This window comes from Enhydra lutris, unplaced genomic scaffold (assembly GCF_002288905.1).
Source record: "Enhydra lutris kenyoni isolate GAN:26980312 unplaced genomic scaffold, ASM228890v2 scaffoldscaffold21, whole genome shotgun sequence".
Lineage (NCBI taxonomy): Eukaryota > Metazoa > Chordata > Mammalia > Carnivora > Mustelidae > Enhydra > Enhydra lutris.
This window is the reverse complement of record NW_019154105.1, coordinates 65,430,391-65,437,977: the sequence shown is the minus strand read 5'-3', so window position 1 is coordinate 65,437,977 and position 7,587 is coordinate 65,430,391.

The window sequence follows — 7,587 nt, the reverse complement described above, 5'->3', positions numbered from 1 at the left end:
AAAAAAAAAAAAAAAAAAAAAAAAAAAAGAAAATCTTCCCCCAAGACTGGGGCAACTCTGTGCAGGCTTGGGGATCAAGCAAAGCCTCCAGGCTTAATATTAGTCAGAGCCTGGAAGCCAAAGTGCAGAGGGCAGGGGGAATACACATCATGCCCCCTGCTCCCTCTCAAGATACCCCCGTCCCCACCGCCAGAAACCTCACACCATGCTGGGTCTCCAGGAGTCAGGGCCCTGGGGCCTGGGACATTTAGGATCAGATCTGGGACTAGAGTAACAAACTGAATTTTAAAAATAAAAGCACTGAGGGGGGTGGGTGGGGGGATGGGGTGGCCAGGTGATGGATGCTGGGGAGGTATGTGTGGTGGTGAGCACTGGGTGTTGTATAAGACTGATGAATCACAGACCTGTTCCCCTGAAACAAATAATACATTATATGTTAATTAAAAAATAAAATAAAAGCATTTAATTCTTTAACTATCTAGTCTATATGTTTCTGAGTCATATAATTAGTCCCAAATGATCTGTCCACTAAGAAAAAAAGAAAACAGATCTAGAACTTAAGTTATTACTAAGTACTTTTTCAACAAATAATTAAGACATGGTAAGGCCACAAGTTTCAAATGAGTGACAGAATAATGAAGGCTCTTTTTACAGTGGGATAAAGGGTCAATTTGAAGGAGTTAACTGATCTTCCAAAATCTCTTTCCTTGTGTAACAAAGTTTCAAGAAATAAAATGGTGTCTTTCTGTCCTCTTTGTAACACCACACACATTCCTAGAAGTAATTCAAATTACAGCTCCATTTGTGTGCCTACAGAGTCATCTCAGGTGCAAGCAGCAGTGACTCCTAGAAGTTCGAAGAAACAGACAACCTATAGTCCATTCCTTAGAGCTCAAGCCAAGTGGACAAGTGACCAGTGGAATTTAAATGTCAAAGGATTTCCCTTCTTTTGTAGTAGGGCCCACGTATTTTTAGATCTGCTGAAAACACATTACGACTATTTCAAAAGCATCATCCCTTTCTGACATGGCTCACAACTATCATCTGTGGCACTGTCTCCACTGGCTCGTATGGCAGCACAACCAGTCACAGAGCACCTGTCAACCATTCCAAACGGCGCTTCTCAGCACATAGTGCAAAGCGCAGGTCTTGTACATGGAAATCTGTTCAACCGAAGGCCTCGCTCTTTTACTCTCCAAGCACTTCTGCTTTTCTGCTCAAGTGGATCACATCTACTTTCATTACAAAAGTTGGTTAAAGTATTTTTCTAAATATGAAAACAGAAGGACACCCATACACAATTTCTCCACCTTAATATAATCCACAGTATTTCCACGTGGTCATTTTCAGTGGTTATTTTTCCTTTTCATAGAACTTAAAATGTTTTCTTATTTCAACAGGTTAAATACTAATACATACTTCTGTATTCTCTGCTTTTCACCTAACATTACATCTTCCCAGTGCTGTGCTAGGGTCCAATATGGCTATTTAACATTTTAATTAAAAATCGGCCACACGTGGGCGCCTGGGCGGCTCAGTGGGTTAAGCCGCTGCCTTCAGTTCAGGTCGTGATCCCAGGATCCTGGGATCCAGTCCCGCATCAGGCTCTCTGCTTGGCGGGGAGCCTGCTTCCCCCTCTCTCTCTGCCTGCCTCTCTGCCTACTTGTGATCTCTGTCTGTCAAATAAACAAATAAAATTAAAAAAAAAAAAAAAAATTGGCCACACCAGCCACATTTCAAGAGCTCAAGGACATGTGTAGCTAGTAGCTGTTGTGCAAATATAGGACATTTCTGTCACTGCAGAAGTTCTGCTAAACAATACTGGCTTAGATTCTCTCCCATGTTGGACTAAGCAGAGTCATAGACTCAGCAGAACCCACGCACCCTCCTCCCTGTACCTGTGGACTGTATGAGACACTCCCCCTCACACCTGCAAGACGGGATGCTAAGCAGAGCCACTCTGAGACAGCACAGAGTACCAGAGGGACGGTCTGAGGGAAGTGGAAAACACCTGCCTTTGTGTTTGGTGGATCTCAAATGTCATCAGGTCAAACGGCACTGCAATAGAAAGTAATCACGAAAGGTTCAGAGACAATGTCAAACTGTATACAGAACAGCAAGGACCATGATGCTTACTGACAAAGCAAAAAGAAAACTGACAATAACCTGAATGGGGGCCAAATTTCGAGGTTCAAAATTCAGGAAGAAAGGTTATTTAGTCAAAACAGGGTGGATTATGCTGCAGAAACAAACAATCCCCAAATCACAGTAGTCAGGTCCATCCTGGACTGGCAGGAATGCTCAGCGTAATAATCACAGCACAACCACTCTGGGACTCTGCACACAAGATGACAGTGTGGTCACCAACCTTGAACCCTGTTAGTTCAGGAACCAGGGGCAAAGAAAACCTATGTCAAAGCATGCATCAGTGCTTTGGAAACTCCCTCCTGGGAGTGAGCCCCCATCTCCCCAGTTAAAGCAAGTCTCATGGCATCATTCCAAGCAGGGCTCAGGGGGAGCTTGCCTCTCCCATGCCGAGGAGGAGGGGAGAGCAGTAACAGGTGTCAACAGCCCTAAGAACTACTTTAAGAGGCAAAATGTGGGACTCTTGATAGGAAACAACTCTAAAGTCTAACACTATTGAAAACCAGCTTCTGGTCAACTTGGGGGGACTATTTGAAGGAGATAAATCAAAACACTGCCCCCCCCAAAAAAAACAACACCCACAAAAGAGACTAAAGTAACATGCTCAGGAAGGTTTCTGAAGGCATGAGCACTGCTGAAACATTAACACCTAAATGGCAACAGCCAACCCCTGCCCTACCTCCTCTAAGAAGCCATCCCTGACTACTTAAGGCCACACTACTCACTTTCTGTGACACTGGGGGCACTCACTTGTCCTCCCTGCTCTCTGCTTCTCAATGACACGCATTCACACTATTCTCCCAACGGCCTCCTGCATGTGGGTTCCTTCACAAGCAAGGCTGAAAGTTCCCCAAAGCCAAACTGTGAGATGTTCCACATGCTAATTAGCAAAATACTTGGGCCTTGGCAGGTGAGCAAAACTGTGTCAAACTAAACACGTTCCACATCTAAATGGAATAAATTCTGAGGGACAGCCTTGGGAAATACAATATTCCTAATGCTAGCATGTGTGGGAAACCACTGGGCCCCAGTCAAGTCCTCAGCTGCCAGGTGGGGAACAACTCTAGCCCAGGAGCCCTAGTTCACTCTTCCACCACTCACACATGTGCTGGAGGCGTGTGCCAGATACAGGGCACGCTGTTAGTGATACAAAATCAATGACCCTCAGGTTTGTTCCTTCTGTATTTACCAACCTACGTTAATGGGCTTTGAGCTTCATCCTGAGGTAATCAACTTGTACTTCTTCCTGCTGAAACCCACTGTCTTCCATCTTCCTTGATCTAGTTTGGTACTTTTGCAATTTATGCCTTCATATTTTACCTGGTCTTCCGCACTACAAATTTCACAATAAATTTGACAAAGTGCTCAATATTCAAGGGCCTGAATTACCTGAAACGGTCTTTTCATAATTCCTCAATTTTTGTATCAATGCGACTTTCACACACACACAAAAGCCTTTAAAGGGGAAGAGTAAAGGATATAAAAAAATATAAGTAGAAGAAAACAGAACAAAGAAAGTAGAAGCATGAACTAAGCTTTTAGATTCTACTACTTTTCACAAAGATCCTAAATATCTGCCCGGCAAATCAGAGAGCGCACATTTATAATGAGCTAATTACACACATGTACATCATCTCTGGGCGTCGATTTGGAACATAAGGGATCACTCATTTTCTTTAGTAGGTAGCAGGCCTTCAGAGCTAATGTATGGCCAGAAGAGAAAATCCATAAAAATCAGCCTAAACCAGAACTCTTATCACTGAAAAAATGACAGGCTAAAAGCTGGTCATATGCACCTGGTTAAGCTTCTGTATCTGAAAAACTATGGAGACAGGGAGAGTCAGACCTACAATTGCTTCCCCATCTAGAAACGTGCCAAGTCCTAGGAAGTGAATAAGGCTTCTAAGACAATATAAGCAATGAGACTAGTGTGAGACACGAGCGCTTTCCACGCAAATAGGAAGAACTGCATAAAGATTAAATTCCATTTTTACTAGCCAGGCTATCAGAAATACACTGACCACTATATATTCTCCAGTGACAATGAAAATGAATTCTTTTCATGAACGTAGGGTTGTTCTTATTGCTTAAAGGTCTTACTAAATTGCACACACATAACAGACCTGGTTAATCTCTAAGGTGAAAAGATAAGAAAAAGGAAGAACAGCTAGATAATGAGGACAGGTGAAATGAAAGGACCTGGTCGCACAGAGAATCAGAAGCACAGGATAGACTTCCAAAAGCAAAACAAACGGGAACTGTACCACATGTGTAATGAGACTAAAAGGGAAGAGCTTTTCAGTCCAGCCTGGAGAAACTCTCCCCATGGTGTGCTACTGGTGAGTGCTTACAGAACCCAAAGTCTGGGCCAGCCTCTAAGTTCTTAGAGTCCTAAAGGGGCTAACCAGAGGGAGATAAACTGCTTATGCAAAGTAACATTATTTTATTTCTAACTTTACTCCAAGGCCAGTTATTAGATGATTCATTCTCATCTGTTAATATTTCTGGTTTGAAAGCTGGGCTGATTTTCCAGCTGGGCTGATTTTCCCAGACCGAAATCTCTTTTGCAAGTTCCATTACAATAACCAGCATTTATCACTCATCTAGATCTTAATTAGACACCAGAATTCATTAGCAGGACTGCAAAATGGCAGCTTTTGTACCTTCAAAAAAGTCCTTATTGGAGACTTACAAAAATGTCGTTTTTCCCTAGAAAGGGCAAACCACACGTCGGGCACTTTACAGAATGAAAAACCATGCAGAAAGCCCTTTAGGTCAGAGAGCAGGCAGTAAGTGCACACACTGACATCTGAAAGCGTCCTCCTGCAAAGGATAATACAGCTACCAAACAAAAGCCAAACATTAAAACAAAGTTCATTATGATGAAATCCTAAAAACTGCTGGAAAGTGATGAAACTAAACTTCAGAAATTTAGAAATTTCAATTAGGAGAAACTATATGGATCTTCAATTCTAAGAAAAATTTTCAACACTAAACAACTTTTTTAGAAACAAAAAATCTAAACAAGCAGATTTTTAGAATTCTGAAAATGCAAAAGGCTCTACCATTATGAAAACCATTTAGTCAAGGATGAGACATTTATTAAATAAGATACTAGATCACGAGAGTATATCAAAATAGTTTCTCTGAGCGATACTGTTGCTTGTCCAACATCTATCTGTGCATAAAAATTCTACAGCTCCTGGGGCGCCTGGGGGAGGGGGGCTCAGTCCGTTAAGCGTCCAACTCTTGATTTCAGCTCAGGTCATGATCTCAGGGTTGTGAGATCGAGCCCTGTGTCACTGGGTTCCTTGCTCAGAGTGGAACCTTGAGGTTCCCTCCCTCTCACTCTGCATCCCCTCAACCTACCCCCAGCCCTGCGCATACACTCTTTCAAAAATTTTTTTTAAACTCTACAGCTTTCAACTACTGACCTCAAAATTACAGTGAACGGTCTTCTGAGTTTCAGTAGGTGGGGGGAAAAAGTGGCCTGAAACTCCGAGGCTCACTGGTAAGACCGTGCATTTTTAAAAAATACTAAAATAAAGCCATAAGCTAAGTGATACATATTACAGTTCTCCAAAATGAAACTGGGTAATAAGCAATAAAATTTTGGTAAGATTTGGTATCTCTCAATAAGAGATACGTAATTCAATAAAAAATTTTAGATGATTATCTGATACATATCCTACTAGTTAGAAATTTTCAGTGATCAGAATAAAATTCTTTGATTTTGCAAAAAGAGATACATCTGAGAACTCAGAATAGGTTCAAAGTACCTGTATTTTTTACCCATTAATTACATGCTTCAAAGATTAAATCAAGTCTTTAGCTGCGACTCTAAGGATAACTATGTAGCTACAGTCCCTAGGAAGCTATTTAAATGAATAGTGTCATCATTTAAAGTATAAGCTGCTACAATTCCCCTAAAGTGTATTTATTCTAGGTGATATAAAATTTATTATTTTGCTGTAGAAATTCTTCCTCTTGCATGAATTAGGGAAATACCAGAGCTGAAACAAAAGTAGGTTTATTTATTATAACTTTTAATATGGTAGGTAATGTGCATCTGGACCCTCCAGGAAGAAAACACAGTAGACAGCGTTTTGCATACTCACTTAATTAGAGATCTCTTCTGTGTTCCCAAGAACACACTTTGGGAAATAGGACCTTTTAAAACAGACTTACCATTTTCCCTAAGGGTCAAGGTATTAGAAAGACCTAGACCATCTAGGGTCCTTATATCCTTAATTTCCTAGGGTTGAAAAGTTAAACTGAAGATACCATTTAGGAGTAAGATTTTAAGCATAGAAATAAGTACATTTATTATCCTTTAAAAAATCTGCATATAGGGGCACCTGGGTGGCTCAGTTGGTTAAGCAGCAGCCTTTGGCTCCCATCCTGTGGGATGGAGACCCACGTCAGGCTCCCTGCTCAGCCAAGAGCCTGCTTCTCCCTTTCCCTCTGCCTGCTGCTCTGCCTACTGGTGCTCTCTATCTCTGTCAGATAGATAAATAAAAACTTTTAAAATAAATAAATACATAAATAAAAATACTTTTTAAAAAATAAAAATCACATAAATTATATTGTGCTATACAGTAAATCAATCAGAACTCCATGGGATCGAAAGCTCCATGGGATCGAAAGTTCCCAATCCCTCCCTCTCCCCGAGGCATGCCTCAGTCCTCATTTGCAATCCTGGAATACCCACACTAAAGGAGCTGGACCTACATCCAATGCCTTCGACACAGAGCACTTCCCCACAGCACACACTCCAGGCCCAGCAGCAAAGGAGGCACCTGAGATGTCGGGGTGCTTACAGCCCCTGAAATGATCCTGGGTTTATTTCCACTGCACAGAGCCACCAAGTTGGGTTTTCGTGGCTCTAAAGACAGAGGTGTAATAGGATGCTCATGGCAGAGCCACCACTAGGACGGAACTCAACTGGCCAGTGGCTCTGCAACACTGGAAGGCCGAGTGCAGTGCAGAGGCCACACTCCAGGGGCTGGTGGAAGGGCAAGCTGACGGAGAAGCACCTGTCGTTCACAAACATTTGCTGGGGTCAAGTACAGCTGCTAAAGAATTTAGAAATGCTACCAATTTTCAGTGTACTCCGAGGCATCCCTGAATCTGGGAAAGATGCTGAGAAGCTCCACTACTCTGGGAGGCCGAGTGGACTGGCATTAATATGAATGTTTATCTCTGAAATTCTCCATCCATCAGTGATAATTCTCAAGACCTAAAACAGAAATACTTTACAGACAATGCCATATCATCAAAAATATATTTAAAATAGCCAGTGGCCGGGACACCCAGGTGGCACAGTCAGTTAGTTATTCACTTTGATTTCCACTCAGGTCATGATCTTGAGGCCATGAAATCGAAGCCTGCACTCAGCAGAAAGTCTGCTAGGGCCTCTCTCTCCCTCTACCCTCCCCACCT